Consider the following 15,302-nt stretch of genomic DNA (forward strand, 5'->3'; position numbering starts at 1 on the left):
TTATTCTGTGTTCTGAAGTTCCTCTTTACTACTGTGGGGCACCCAAAGATGGCACAACACCTTTCCACTTCCTCTGGGAGCTTTGTTTGTCACAGTTGTCTATATATATTTTCTGTGTTTTCTGGGACCTCATTTGGAAAAGAAAATCTGCATACAAGTTTATGCGTCTCTATTAAATAAGCACTGATGGGGTCTTTTGCTTGTCAGCAGTAACAAGAGCTTCTCTGCGGGATTTATGAGAGCACTTTAAAGAATTTTGAATAATTCATTGGCTAAGAGTAAAAGAAAGAGTGTTTAACTGAGGTTTGCTTGGGCAGAATTAACAATAAATGATGTACAGTCTGCTATCTCTTCACTGTAAAAATAATGTACATTTTTTTTTTTGGTTGCAAAACTAACACTTATTTATTATAGAACATTTGGTAAATTAAAAACATACGTGAAGAAGAAAATAAAATTCAGTCATAATTTCTCCGTACTTACATATCACTGACACATCTCGCAGACATGAACATTTGCATCATTGTGACTATGTCATATTGGAGTTTTGTACCCATCTTTTTCCCATGTCATAAAATATTTTTCAGAAACATGATTTATAAAACCTGAAAAACAAGACCCCGTCAACAATAATTCTTCTAGAAAACACTGGTTACTAAAATGTCTTAGAAGATATATGTGGATATTTTTTATTTCTAATCATGAGGGTAGTAGTTAGTAATTAGGCTTTCCACCCCTATATATATGACTTTTTAGAAATATGAACAAGATTGGCTCTACTGCTAAAAGATAAGAGAAAAAAAGATTTTTCCCCTTAAAATATCTGTTACAAAGGTATTGAAATTTTAGCTTATGATTTTTTTTTAAGATATAGAGAATATTGTTTTCTTTCTAGGATGTTAGTCCTAGAAAAACCTGGAACCAACCTTGGAGGATAAAATTCTCTTTGCAAAATGCAGTTTATCCAGCTTCTTTCACTTGATCCATGATTCTGGAAGTCTGCTTATTGGTTTATACAAGCATGGCAGGTCCCACAATTTACTTAGAATATCCTAGGTGATGCAGAGGGGGACCTTGTAGGACTCTGGAAACGGCTGCAGTTGGTTCTTACAGATGTTGAACACAAACACTGGAAACTGGAGTGATTCAGGGCAGCAGTGGAAAATGGGTTATTTCATTGTTCCCTCAGTAGCAGGATTTCACTGGTCCCCATCTTTATTATGATGACGTGTTCTACTTGGTCTCTATTTCTACTGCTCCTTTGTTACCAATTACTTCATCCCCTACTTTGTACGTCTCTTCTCTGCCTGATGGCTTCAGTTTACTCAGAGCTTGCCCCTCTCAGGGCTTCTTTCTACACCTTGAGAAGCCTTCTTTCTACACCTAGCTTCTGCACCCACCACATGATTGATTTTCTCTTCCCATTTCCAGTTCATAGTCTTGAAAGAGGATGGGCTTAGGTAGTCACCGCCGCCCCTGTTTGGGTGGAGTGTTCACATCATTAGGTCTGGCTTCCCTTGACCAGCAAGGTTCTAAGAAGGGGGTTGTGTGGCATAGATCATGCCTGTGCCCCTGCTGGAGGCACTCTTAGAAGGGGAATCTGGCATGGCACAGTAAAGACATAATGAGCTCTCAGCACATTCTTTTTGTTTTAAATTAAAAAAAAAAAAATGTTTTAACATACTTGCCACTAATGTAACATGTTCTTCATATTTTTTTCAAGGTAAAATTCTTTGGCACTTTCACTTAAAATAGTCATGGTACATAGAAACAAAGAATAGATTGGTGGTTACCAAGGGCTAGAGACTGGGGGAAATGGAGAGATACTACTGGCCAAAGGGTACAAATTCCTAGTTATGAGATGAATAAGTTCTGGGATATAATTTACAGCATGCTGACTACAGTTAACAGTACTGTATTGTATACTTGGAAGTTGGTAAGAGGGTAGATCCTAGATGTTCTCATAACAGCAGCCAAAAAGAAAAAAAAGTTAACTATATGAAGTAGCAGAAGTGTTAACTCATCTTATTGTGGTAATCATTTCACAGTCTGTGTATATCAAATTATCCTGCCACATACCTTAAACTTACACAATGCTATATGTCAACTCTAACTCAAAAACCTGGAAGAAAATTGTCATATTACCCAGATGTTTTACAGTTAACTTTAATAGAAATATATTTGAGCTAAATTTTTCTTCAAGTTTCTGAAATTTAATAACATAAAATATATAATGTTCAACTGGCTTTGTAATGTTCAACTGGCATTTAATATAGTTATTTGCAAGAAGATAAAAACATTTTAATAGTGTAGAATTATGCCTGTGGATACTAGAGACTAGCAAAGATGGGTAGTTTAGGTTTGGAATATGCTGACTTTCATAAAGAGGTTAAAAGCATTTCCCTTTTGAAACAGAATGTTCTTGGGCATTTTCCTAGTGCTTTGCTGCTAAAATATAAATGGTTATGTGTAACTGTTAATTGCAGAGTGTTACTGTTGGAAATTGTTTTTGTATGCACAAATTGTGACAGGAGAGTGGACCGCAAACATAAACTTGAGTTTTGGTTTTACTCTGACTTAGAGGGAAGGTGACTAAAATTGCCTTCTGTATCATCTTACCACTGTAAAACAGGAAGTGAAGTCAGCCAATAAATTGCTTCCTCTCTTTTTGCAGAAAGGAAACAAATATATAAATATATATGGGCAGTCTCAGTTTCTTGCCACTCAATCCATCCTATGTACGATCTTGATTTAGTGTTAGTGAAATGTTATGATGTCATTCCCCTGTTTACAACCCTGGGAGTATGTTAGATTCACTTGCAAAGCTTTTAAAATAAACTCTATATCCAGGCCCTGTACCCCAGTTTTCTGATTTATTTGATGTGGGCATTTCTATTTTTGAAAGTCATCCCAAGCAACTCTAAGGAACAGACAGGAAGCTACTAGGCAAACTGACAGAATCTAACATTGGAGTTGGCTTTCAAGGCCCTCTATTGTCTTCCTCCAACCTAGCTTGCCAGGCTCTGGCCAGTTCAAAGGCTTCCCATGTCTTCTGTAAGCTGCTTGTATTTCTGTTCTTCTGTCTCTTTTCCAGGAATTCCAAGAGTTTCTTTCTCACACTTTCCGAATTCAAATTTCTGCCCATTTTTCAAGACGTGGCTCAGTTTTTACCTCCCCCTGTGACGCTTTGGCTTCTCCAACCACTCTCAACTGGAAGGCTTGCTCCCTAATCTGAAGTCACACAGCAGTTATTGCCCAGCGCTGAACAATGAATCAGTCATGTACTGCTCTGTGCCATCTCTCCTATTGTTGTGACAAATGATGAAACTTTGCTTTACTTGTCACCTCTTTGTTACCCAAGGCCCTATACTATGCGCTTCTGGCATTCCTTTGTATGCTTGACAAGTCGGTTCTGTGTACAGTGCAGGAAGTCAGTAAGTATTTGCCTCCATTTCCCACATCCAAAGGTGTGGTTTGGCACTTTGTCTCTGCTGGAGTCTTGCTCTGCTCCTCCTGGGCCTTCTTGCCAACAGACTCTCTGACTCTTTAAATCAGGCCAACATATCCAGTGTTCCACAAGGCTGATTGCCAGTAAAACTGATTGTGCGTGTACTCCTCTGCTCACCCTTGCTCTCTCTCTATTTTTTGATCCAGCTGAGGCTTTGGCTTTCTTTCCCTCTCTGACCCTTCAGTCTCCTACTCCCTATGCTATCAGGACTTGATGGCAGAATTCAAGTTCCTGGGATCTGACTGCTTGCCTTCTGTGAGAATGTCAGAGTACGACACACTCTCCAGATCTTCTTACCCTTCTTCCTTCAGCCAACACTTCCCCTGACTCTAGCCCAGCCGACCTAAATTATACTGCCAATCCTCCACTAGTACCCTGGTCTAGTGGAGGGGGAAGTGACAAGGAATCTAGTGACAAGATTCCTGTCAAAGGAGAGACAGGCACTGTCTTTAAGATTCTCACCCTCTAAAAGAAAACCGATTGTATTGTTCACATGATTATAAGCTTCTATTGGTTCATGATTGCCTGTAGAATAAAGTCTAAGCCTGAGCTGTTCAATGGCTAAATTTAGTAGTTACTAAATTCAGATAAAAAATTGAGTTTTTCTTCTGTGCCCAGGTGATGCTACTGGTAAAGAACCTGCCTACCAATGCAGGAGATAAGAGATAGTTTGATCCCTGGGTTGGGAAGATCTTCTGGAGAAGGGCATGGCAATCCACTCCAGTACTCTTGCCTGGAGAATCCCTTGGATAGAGGAGCCTGGTGTGCTATGGTTCATGGGGTCATGAAGAGTTGGATACAACTTAAGTGACTTAGCATGCACGCTGTGCCATATTTCAAGTGCTGGATAGCCACTTGTGATTATCCTATTGGACAACACAAATATAGAACATTTTCACCATTACAGAAGTCTCTGTTGGACAGTGCTCATCTACATACCTTAGTGTAGCTTGTATGGCCTTTATAATCTCTATAATGCTTTGTTCTAGCTTAATTTTTGGCTGCTACTTTACCTTTCAAGCTTACCAACTTTCTCAGTGTTCCCCCAGCCACTCAGAGCCCTTTCACAGCTCTGCGTCTTTGAACTTGCTGTTCCTGCTTCCTGAAACGCCTTTTAATTTTCTTCTCTGGCAAACTCCTATTTACTTTTTTTTTTTTTTTTTTAATATTTATTTGGTTGCACCAGGTCTTTAGTTGCAGCATGTGGGATTTAATTCCCTTACCAAGCATTGAACCCAGGCCCCCTGCATTGGCAGCTTGGAGTCTCAGCCACTGGACCACCAGGGAAATTCCCTATTCACCTTTTTAAGATCCAACTCAAATCTTACTTTGTTTGTGAAGTTCCCTGACTTTCCTAAACACAATAATTTTTCCTGCATTCCCTTGGCTCATTGAACCTGGCTCTGTTGCCCTTATCACCATATTTTATTATTTGCTTATAAATCTGTCTATTCTCTTGGATGGTGGATCCTGATTGTTCTATAGATATACCCTAATGAAGTGGTTTGCTTGATGCTCTTTCAATATTAAGTAATATGTTTTCTTACTGTGGGCTTGTGATTTATGTGTTTGCCATGTTTGAAAAGATCTTGGTGCTTTAGAAGTTCTTCTTTCTTAAAAACTAGAGTGGCTTCCCATCTTTCAGGTTGAAAGTTCATTTTCTTTCTAATTAATTCTGATGAGACTTGAGAGGGATGTGGTAGGATAAGCTGACAAGGTAAAAAACAGAGTAACTATATGTAGGAAACAGTTGGGATGTGCTTAGGTTCCAGTCGTTATATAAAATATTTAGTATTTAGGAGAAGAGAAGGGAGGGAAGATGAAGGGAAAAAAAAAAAAAGCAGCTCACGGAACGGATACTGTGGAATTGTGTTTGACTTTTTTCCAGACTAAGGCCAAAAGCAATGATGTAAGAGGAAAAGAGTTTTTATTACCATTTTGCAAAAACCGTATTTTATTACCATTTCCCTCCCCCCCCCCATCCCCCACTTCAGGATTTGATAAGGTTTTGAGAAATTCTGGTGACTCAAATTACTGTGAAGTAAATCCTCCTGACCAAGAAATAAATTAAAATATCAGTTAGTTTCTCTTCTGCGATTATGGTGAACATCATTCCGAAAGGCTTGTTTTCTTCTGGAAGAGCTGTAAATACTAAAGGCTGAGTCCAGTAGACCTTCTCTGATCACTATCGCCTAGATGCAGCTTCAATCTTAACAGTCAATCATCTCTCCTTGGGGACGCCGACCACGTCTTATCGCTCAGACCACGCCCACCAAGTCTCCCTCCCTCCCACCTCATGGCCCCGCCCCGGGCCTAGCAAAAGAAGATCTTCATTGGTGCAGAAGTTGCTCTGATCCCGCCCCAGCGAGCGGCGATACGCCGAGCTGGCGTGGGGCGGTGGTGGTTGGCTGCCTGGGGACGGGTCCCTGGTCTTGCCCGTCAGAGTAGCTGGCGGCTGTGGCGGCGCTCGGGACTGGGTTGTCAGTCAGTGAGCGGAGGGGGAAGATGGCTCGCCAGGACCCGTTCTGCTAGGAAGAAGGCGGGGGCAGGTGGTGCTGCTTATTCGGAGCAGCAGCCGTCGCTGTCGTTGCCAGCCAAACAAGTCGGGGTTCTGGAGGTCGAGCTTGGAGAGCCGCTCTGGTAAGTCCTGTGGAGAGAACCGCGCCGGGCCCCCAGGGCGGCCGGTGACCCATAACTTTTTTTGTCAGGGAGGAGCCGGGGCGAGGCGACGGCGGGGAGGGGACCGGGACTTTGTCCCCGGGGCGGCGGCTTCGTTGGGGGTAACGGCTCCAGCGCGAGGCGCCGCGGATGAGCGCTAGACTGTGCTGGACGCCCAGGCGTCCAAGGGTCTGAGGGGAGGAACTCGGTGGTAGGCTGCGGCCGGCGGCTTCTCGCCCCGAAGTTGGGCGCAGCCCGCCTGCTGCCTGGGCGGCGGCAGCTTTGTGCGCGAGGACTCGGGTCTTTCTCCTTCCCCGGCGAGGAGCCTTCCGACCTCCGGGCGTGACCTGGGTGCAGCCGCCTCGCGCGGACCAGCCGCCCTTCAGCTGGGTTGCCTGGGGTGGGACACCCCACCCCCTGCAGCGGCTGATGCTCCGGTCCGACCTCTCCTACCCCTCCCACCCCTCCGACTCCTCCTTCCCACTTCAGCGAGGCTGCAACTACCCGTCCAGTCTAATGGCCAAAATGGTCAGTGTCGTCCCCCTCGTCTTTGAAAGCAACATTCTTCCCCGTTCCCCCACAAGTCGGAGAGATTCACAAAGCAGCCACGATTCTTTCCTTTGTTATTTACACTGGTGAGCTTTTCATCAGCCCTTACCCTCTTTTTACTATGAGTTAGTCCTCCCCAGGTGGTGGTGGTTTAGTCGCTAAGTCGTGTCCGACTCTTCTAATATACTCGAGAATCGTTAGGATTTTGTCCGAAAATTGTTGCATTGAAAGACCCGCCGAAGTTTGCACGCTCTGGCAGAACTGGGTATCCTCCCTTCGGTGTGTACATGTGTGCGTTGTTCCCTCAGAGTATAGATGTTCCTGAAATTTTTAAATTTTGCTCTGGTGGTTTCGTACTGCACAGAATCGGTTCTCCGATACTCTGTCACACGCCGGGCAGCCGCTCGCTTTTCAGGTAGGGGGAGTTTGTTCATCGGGCAGCTGCTGCTTATCTTCAGAGACCGTCCTACCGGCTGTAGGGCCAGGCTGTCCTTTGGCAAATAATTTGTCCTTTGGGTCACACAGTAGTTTTTGTAGCAGGTATGCCGCCTCTTTGATTCGTGTATCACTTTACAGTTTGAAATTTTCAGCTTTTAAAACCTTACCTGCATAAAGTCATAAATATTGGTGTAACCCTGAGTCAATGTAGTAGTCCTGGGAGGCTTGTTTTCCATGAGAACATTCTCCTAACATCCATAGATCACTACTCTGCGTGCCCCCCCTCCCCGTCCCCCAATTTCTAAGCATTTTTCTTTAGGTTAACACATTTTAAGTCCCAGAGCACCGTATTTTTGAAGTGCAGGCAAGAAAGAAAGAAAAAAAATCTTTAGGATATGCTTGGCTGGCCCATAGTAGCTTCAAAGTCGGCTGTTCTAATAATTCATTTCAACAAAGTGGCAAGGGAGAAAATCATTGCCTGTTTTAGAAAATAAATTCTGGATTTGGAGTATTTATCCTTTCTTGATTTACTATAGTTATAACAACAAAGGGTTTTAAGCCCTCTTAGTTACCAGAATTAACAGTATCTGGATATGGACATCAGATGAAGCATTGGTTAAGTCAGTGTGTTATCCCTGCTGTGCTTCGTTTTTTTGTTGTATTCCTGTTTTATGAAATCTGCTCTCCATTGCATTTTTAGAGCAGTGGTGTTTTGACAGTCAGAGTTTAAATATATCTTGTAGTCAACTGTTTTATTCAGGATCCTGTTGCCTGATATTTATTTTATAATGAGTATTAGGAGATCTTTAAAAGATGTTAGTATCAAGACTATTTTGGCCCTATCAAGTTTGCATCTTGTAAATAAACGAAATTATGTCAGACATAAATTTGCATTACCCCAGGCCGAATAGGTATACAAAATGAATGTCACAGCTCTTGTCATCTAGGAACTTACTATGCCATATACAAGACAGGTAAGTAAAGTAACAATTATAATACTCTGTGATGAGTGTGAATAGAGACTTGCCTAGCATTGTGGGTGAGCAGAGTAGGAGATGGCTAACTCAGCATGGATGTATGTAAAGTTGGGGGCACATAGTAGAGCTTTAAAGTATGGTATAATTTTGCCAAGTGCATGAACTAAGTGAATACCTTTCCAGGAAAATAGAGTAAGTGAGAAAATGAGGAGGCAGGAGCAACCCTAGCAATTTAGAGACGTCATTGTCGGTGACAAGTCCAAAGTTAGGAACATTGGTCTTGACTTGAATGTGAGGGTTAGATGGGGTGGAAGATGAGAACAGTGAGGGTGGTAGAGGCCCAACCCAGGATGCCGTATCCTTGGCTAAGGGGATTGCATTGAAAATGATGAATAAGAAACCACGTAATGGATTTGTGTTTTGGGTGCTCATTCTGGTAGAGTGAGGTAGAATCTGATAGATCCTGTCACCTCAGGAAAGAAGGGAGGAAGAATCATGAATCCTGAGGGTTTGACTTGGTTCCATTGATTGGAAATGAGTTGTACATAGAGGGAAGATGATGCCTTCTACTTTGGGTTTTTTGAATTTGAGGAAACTGTGGGACATTCCGATGAAGATGTAGATAGGTGTTTGAATGTAGGATGTGGAACTTGTAAAGGAAATCAGGAATAGAGGGAGGATGGGGCGTTGAATTGAAGAAGCTGTATTGACTTGGGTATGTTGAAATGACTCAGATTGGAAAAGACTTTAGCATAATAAAAAGCAGCAATTGGAGAATAAACAAATAAAAGGCAGATAGGTGGAAGAATAGTGTGAAAGAGAATTAGTTAGTATTAGTTAGAAAGATTCGGAGAAGGCAATGGCACCCCACTCCAGTACTCTTGCCTGGAAAATCCCATGGACGGAGGAGTGTGGTAGGCTGCAGTCCATGGGGTCGCTAGGAGTCGGACACGACTGAGCGACTTCACTTTCACTTTTCACTTTCATGCATTGGAGGAGGAAATGGCAACCCACTCCAATGTTCTTGCCTGGAGAATCCCAGGGACAGGGGAGCCTGGTGGGCTGCTGTCTTTGGGGTCACACAGAGTCGGAAAAGACTGAAGCGACTTAGCAGCAGCAGCAGCAGTTAGAAAGATAGGAGGAACTTCAAGAAGGATGCCAAGGGTGGAGAAATTTTCAAATAGAGGAGGAATGGGTCAACAATTTTGAAGGCTTTAAAGAGGTGTCAAGTAAGAAGATGACTCCAGGACCAGTGAATTTGTCAGGAGTTCATAGGTGACTTTAACAAGGACAGTTTTAGCTGAGTAGTGGTTTAGAAACTAGTCTCCAGAAGACTGAGAAAGAATGTTGTTTGGTCCGACTCTTTGTGACCCATGGACTGTAGCATGCCAGGCTTCCCTGTCCTACACTATCTCTTAGAGTTTGCTCCAACTCATGTCCGTTGAGTCCATCCAGCCATCTCATCCTCTGTTGCCTCCCTCTCTGGCCCTCAGTCTTTCCCAACATCAGGGTCTTTTCCAATGAGTCAGCTCTTTGCATCAGGAGTGGATGATGAAAAAGTAGACATGCTTGCATGGGGTATTTTAAGAAAACTGAGGAAGGACGAGAGAATGATGGCCTTAGAGCAGTGGTTCTCAATCTTATCTACACATTTTCAAATCATCTGAGGGAGTTTTTGAGTCCTGATTTCAAGGGGGAACCCCTATACCAATTTGAAGAGTGAAACAGGACCTAGACTTCAGTATTTATTTCAATAGCTTTATGAAAATATAATTGCCTTGTAATAAATTACACATATTTAAAGTGTGCAGTTGAATGTTTAACATGTTTATATTCATTAAACCATCACCACAATAAAAAATAATGAATATATCCATCACCTCCAAAAGTCTCCTAGTGCTCCTTTGTAATCTCTGTCTCAATCCCTGAAACCACTGGTCTACTTTTTATTACTGTAGATTAGTTGCATAGATACTTCACAGTTCCTTAGGAAATTCCGTAGACATAGTTGAAACTGCTGCAGAGGGATATGAGTTGAAGGGATATTATGCTTGGATTTTTTTTTTTTTATATGTGTAAGGAAAGTGAGAAGTAAGAGATTAGGAAAAATGAGATATGTATTGGAACTACGTTCCTGAGGAAATAGTAGATGGAATTCAGAGCTTTGACCAGTAAAGAAACGAAGACAACATCTTTAACAAAGAAAATGATATTAAAGATAGTGTATTTTTTTGTTATCAGCATCCAGGTTGTCATCATGTATCAAGATTGGTTCTCAGAAGTGCTCAGAAATAATTAGCATCTTAGTGTTATGAAAATGAATGCCCTGTAGAAAAACCCCTTAAATCTAGCCCCTGGTACTACCATGTAATGCTTTGTCATTTTTTGGAGGGGAGCAGATGGAATTAACAGTTTGACTATTGCTTACTGTTGAGAGCCAAGTACTGCTAGAATCTTTTTGACCCCCTTGGAGTTAAGCTGCGTATCTGTACTGGGGAAAGAGAACGTTTAACATTTGCAAATCTCCTGTTTAAAGCATCTTTGTTCAGAAGAAATCCTGCTTACTTGCCCTTTGGATATATGCCTTTTAAACACATTGGAGGAAAAAAATCATTCTTCTCTCTACCAAGGGAGACAGAGAAGAGTTGTGATTGGAAGTTGTCAAAGGTCCATACTTTGTATCCCGAGCAAGGTGGTATCTATATTCCACACTGTCCCTTCCACCTTTTTAAAAAATTTCAGGCTCAAGTTTCAGATGTAGGTGAAAGCTGAGCCCTGCTGGTTCTGAGGTCCAGGGTTTGTTCATCACTTGATTCTTACTACATTTGGCAGGAGCTGAAAGCAAATAGTTAATATCTAAATATTACTTGACATTGCACTTGATCATAAATAAAGATGGGAGTGAAAACTTTTGTCTGATCGTTTTCTAGAGTTCTGAAATTTCTTTCATTGTATTGTTCAGTTACTAAGTTGTGTTTGACACTTTGTGACTCCAGGGACTGCAGCATGCCAGGCTTCCCTGTCCTTCACTATCTCCTGGAGTTTGCTCAAACTCATGTCCATCAAGTTGGTGATTCTATCTAACCGTTTTACCCTCTGCCGCCCACTTCTGCTTTTTGCCTACAAAATCTTTCATTATGATTAAAGTGTAAAAATATGATCAGATATAGAGAGGGTAGGCCTCCCTAGTTTTGGTGCAGCCTAAAAGAGTAGAACTATCAGTGTTAACATGATTTTGGATACTGTTGTTACTAAAGTCAAAGCAATATTGTAAACATTCTGTATTTTCTTAATTACTAATCCAATATGTAATAATTGTAGGCAGTTTGGAAAATTCAGGAAAGCCTAAATGATATAAATAATGCCTTCATCCATTGATGGGCTTCCCAAATGGCACAGTGGTAAAAAAATCCACATGCAATGCAAGAGATGCAAGAGACGGTGGTTCGATCCCTGGGTTGGGAAGATCCCCTGGAGTAGGAAATGGCAACCCACTCCTGTATTCTTGCTTGGAAAATTCTATGGACAGAGGAGCCTGGCGGGCTACAGTCTGTGGAGCTGTAAAGAGTCGGACATGAATGAGTGAGTGTGTGTGCACCTATTGATAATCATTTTTAACACTGGTGAATATCCCATAGGTCCTTTTTAATGGAATTTACTCTTTTTTTTTTTTCACCAACTGCCCCTCTCCACCCCTCCCCCTGCCCCCAGCATATTGTACCTACCCTTTTTTTTTTTTTTTGTACCTACTCTTTTGTTTGTTGTTGACACTGTTTTGTTTCTAGGTTATTTTTACACAATTGAATGAATGCTTACCTGAGTCAATAAAGCATTATTCTTTTACAGCATACCGTCATTTTAAATGTGTGGCTAATAGTCTAGCATTTGGATTTTCCATTGCTTATGTAACCAATATTTCAATTGTTAAAAATTTAAGCTCTTTCCAATAATTTGATGGATTAATCATTGCTTATATCTTTTATTAAGAGAAATTCTAAAGTTAAAAGATACACATAATTATTTTTGATAGATATTAATAGATTGCTTTCCAGAAAGTTATGATAGTCATTTTTATTAATTGTGCTTGAGAATGCCAGCCATCTCTCCGTATTAAAAAACTGCTATTTTGATATGAAAAGTCTATAAATTTCTTTATTTCATTTGTTACTAGTGACTTTAAATATTTGTGTTTTTTTGTGAATTATCTATTAATGTCCTTTGTTTATTATGCTATTGGATTTTAAAATACTGCGTTATAAAACCTCTTTGTGTATAAAACTATTATGTATTGGTCAAATTGCAATGCAGATAATTTCTCCACTTTGTCATTTGCATCCTAATTTTGTTTTTGGCTTGAATTTTTTATTTTTAAACAGATTTTTTATATTTAGTGTAGCTAAATCTATCAAATTTTTCTTTTATGTTATCTACCTGCTTAGACTTTCTTGTGTTTGCATATTCTATAAGTAATTACTTCTTTTTCCTTATATTACTTTCAGAATTAAAAAAAAAAATTTATCTTTAATCTATTTGAAATGTATTTTAAGGTAGAGTGGCAAGTCAATTATTTTATACTATTTACTGAATAATTGTCTTTCCCCAGAGATTTTCTGTTCTGCTTCATTTTGCTATATTTTTTGCTCCAATAATTCCAAACAGTTCTAATTACTGTAACTTTTTAATGTATCTTACTATGTGGTTGTGTGAATTCCTGTTATCTTTTTCAAAACATTTTCATAATTTCTCATTTTTTTTCAGATTACCTTTAATCCAATTTGTTAAGAAAGAATTTAATTGAAAATATAAACTAATTTTTTAGAGATAGCTATGATACCTTATGATCTATTTTAGAGATAGATATGAAATACTTTACAATATTTTCATCATTTCTTCAAGTCATCTTTTTTTTTTTTTTCTTCAAGTCATCTTTTATGACTCAGTGTTTTGTAGTTTTCTTCATGTGGTTCTGCCTATTTTTAAAGTTGACTTTTGGTATTTTAAAACCTCTTGTTGCTATTGTGAGTGAAATACTTTTTCATTGTATTTTAAAGAGGGTTACATCTTCCTGATGGAACATAGAAAAGTTGGTGATTTGTTGTACTATTTTCTAATTGATCATCTTATGAAATTCTATTTTTTAAATTTATTTTTTATGAAATGCTTAATTGTAATAGTTTCTATTGGATTTTATAATAAGGCAGTTATAGAATTTGTGAATGATGATAATTTTGTTTTCTTGCCAATATTTAACCTTTTCTTTTTTTAAAAAAAAATTACACTGATTACAGTGTCTAGAAGATTGTTAAATTATATTAATGAATAGTGAGCATCTTTGGCTCATTTCTTATTTGAATGAATGCCTTTAGGGTTTTCATAGTTGTGTATTCTTTTTGACAGTTTTTTTTTTTTTTTTGGTATGTTAAGGAAGTAGTCTTCTATTCCCCTTTTTTAGAATTAAGTTTAAATTGGATCACATAAATTTCATAATATATTATATGATTATATGGCTTTTCTTCTTTGCCTATTGTTTGATGAATCATATTAAAAGCTTTCCTAATAGATTTCACCAATTTTGTCTCTTTGGAATAAAAACAACTTGGTAATAGCATACTTCTTTAAAGCTAGATTTGATTGCTCTGTAAGATCTCTAGTGTTCCTTTTGTATTATCTTTCTCAGGTTTTGGTTTCTGAATATGCTAGCTTTGTGAAATAGAGAGAATGGGGAGAGAACTTATAAGTTCTGGCACTGTCTTCCTTAAAGGTCTGAAGTAGTACAACTTCCTTGCTAACACTAGCAAGGGAGGCGTTCTCCGTCCCCCTTCTGATGTCTGTGTCAGAAGCTTGCTCTGTCCCTTTTCTTACTTTAATAAAACTCTGCTACACACATACACACACACACAAATGAGGTAGTTTAGCTATATGAAAATGTCCAGGTCTTTTTGGATTGAAAACAGTTTGTTGATATTTTAATATCTGCTACTTTCTAAGTGAGTGAGTGAAGTCACTGTCGTGTCCATGGACTGTAGCCTACCAGGCTCCTCCGTTCATGGGATTTTACAGGCAAGAATACTGGAGTGGGTTGCCGTTTCCTTCTCCAGGAGATCTTCCTGACCTAGGGATTGAACCCAGGTCTCCTGCATTGTAGGCAGATGCTTTACCGTCTGAGCCACCAGGGAAGTCCACTTTCTAAGTACTTTGCATAATTAATTTCATTTATCTGTGTACAACTTTGCAAGATAAGTATTAGTTATCCTTATTTTTCAGATAAACTGAGATGAAAGAGATTAAGATACTTGTTCAAAAGCAACAAGTAGAGGTAGAGTTTAAACTCAATTCCTCTCTGATGCCATAACTCATGATTTTTAATCAATATCCTAATTGTTTTCCTAATTAAGACTCTTTCTTTATTCTTTATTATTGAGAAGTTGGCTTAATTATTTTATTTAAGTGTTTTACTGTTTTCCTCTTTGCCCAGTTAGTTTCAGTTTTTGGTAACCCTATCATAATTATGACTGGTCTGTTCTATGTTGATATCGTATCTTCTGCTGTTTCAACAAACAGTCCAGTATGGTTATGATAGAAGATACTGGAATGGGAATGGGATGGTATTTATTTAATGTACTTTATGTAATTCACATTTTAATGTGTTGGATGTTCAAGATCAGTTTGCATTCCTAAATAACACATCAAGGAGCTTTAGTACTTTACCATTCGAGTTTAAATATTTGTCATTATTGAAGCTTTCATCAGGGTAGCCTTTTAGTAGTAAATGTTAAATTATACTTGTTTGGTGTGTGCTTTCTGGAACAAAGAGTCTTTTGAGTAGCAGATGAACGTTAGTTGACTTCTCATATAAATGTGTAAACATTCAGTTATTTGCACTAGATCTAAGGAAAACAGTATATATGAGTTTTCTTAAGCTGTACAATCAAAATTATTTGAGGTTTCAGCTATTGGAAGATATACATTACTCTTCTATAAAGGAACTTAGAGGCTTGAAAATTTAAGAGAATAATGTAAGCCTTAAAAATGCTTAATTTGGGCAAGCAGTTGTAAATTCTATCTTTTTGAGCTCCTCTGTTTTTTTCCCATTTAGATGTAATTAATGTTTAATTAATTCATTATTGGTTATAATCAACATACAGACTATAGTCACTACCTTTCACTAATGA

The 15,302-nt window shown here is 39.2% G+C and overlaps 1 protein-coding gene across 5 annotated transcripts in view; it reads left to right on the plus strand.

Moving 5' to 3' along the window:
* The window catches only part of FAM126A (family with sequence similarity 126 member A), a 215,339-nt gene that overhangs the window by 122,017 nt on the left and 78,020 nt on the right, over window positions 1-15,302 (plus strand). For 4 of the 5 annotated variants that reach the window (XM_027539938.1, XM_027539940.1, XM_027539936.1 and 1 more), the window contains exon 1: window positions 5,944-6,148. The exons of the other annotated variant lie outside the window; for it this stretch is intronic. The gene's annotated coding sequence lies outside the window, so the exon portion shown is untranslated. Of the gene's footprint in view, window positions 1-5,943; window positions 6,149-15,302 lie in introns of those variants that run through there. 5 annotated transcript variants of the gene reach the window in all.

Source organism: Bos indicus x Bos taurus, chromosome 4 (assembly GCF_003369695.1).
Source record: "Bos indicus x Bos taurus breed Angus x Brahman F1 hybrid chromosome 4, Bos_hybrid_MaternalHap_v2.0, whole genome shotgun sequence".
Lineage (NCBI taxonomy): Eukaryota > Metazoa > Chordata > Mammalia > Artiodactyla > Bovidae > Bos > Bos indicus x Bos taurus.